We start from the raw sequence: 677 nt of genomic DNA on the forward strand, positions 1-677 counted from the left end.
AATTGGTCAACATAGATGGGGGGGGGGGGCGCTAGCTTGTTAGCATTAGCAGCTAGCATTAGCATTAGCATCTTTTTTTTTCTCCTTTATTGGTGAAAAAGCAGGGGCAGAAGGTGACACAGAAGGGGGGGCTAGCTTGCTAGCATTAGCAGCTAGCTAGCATTAGCATTAGCTTTTTTTTTTTTATCTATTGGTGAAACAACTGGGACAAACAACGGGGGGGCTAGCTCGCTAGCATTATGAACTAGCATTAGCATTTCTTTTCTCCTTTATTGATGAATAAAACAGAACAGAGGGGCGGGGCTAGCTTGCTAGCATTAACAGTAGCATTAGCAGCTGGCTTTATGGCTTTTTTCATTGATGTATGAATTTAACAATGTGCATGTACAGTATATAGACCCCCCCACACACACATTTTCAGTAGCTCAAGCATTAGCAGCTAGTTTGCTGGCATTTTCATTGATGAATTAATTTAACAATTTCATTATCATATTTCAAAATGATAAGTGGGGGGGGGGGCGCTAGTTTGCTATCATTAGCATTAGCTTTTTTTATCTTTCTTATTGGTGAAAAAAGCAGGGAAAAATAGAAGGTGACACAGAGGGAGGTAGCTTGCTAGCATTTGCATTAGCAGCTAGCTTGCTGGTGTTTTTTTTTTTTTTTTTTTTTTTTTTTTT

Source organism: Seriola dumerili, unplaced genomic scaffold (genome assembly GCF_002260705.1).
Source record: "Seriola dumerili isolate Sdu_G_001 unplaced genomic scaffold, Sdu_1.0 BDQW01002433.1, whole genome shotgun sequence".
In the NCBI taxonomy this organism is placed as follows: domain Eukaryota; kingdom Metazoa; phylum Chordata; class Actinopteri; order Carangiformes; family Carangidae; genus Seriola; species Seriola dumerili.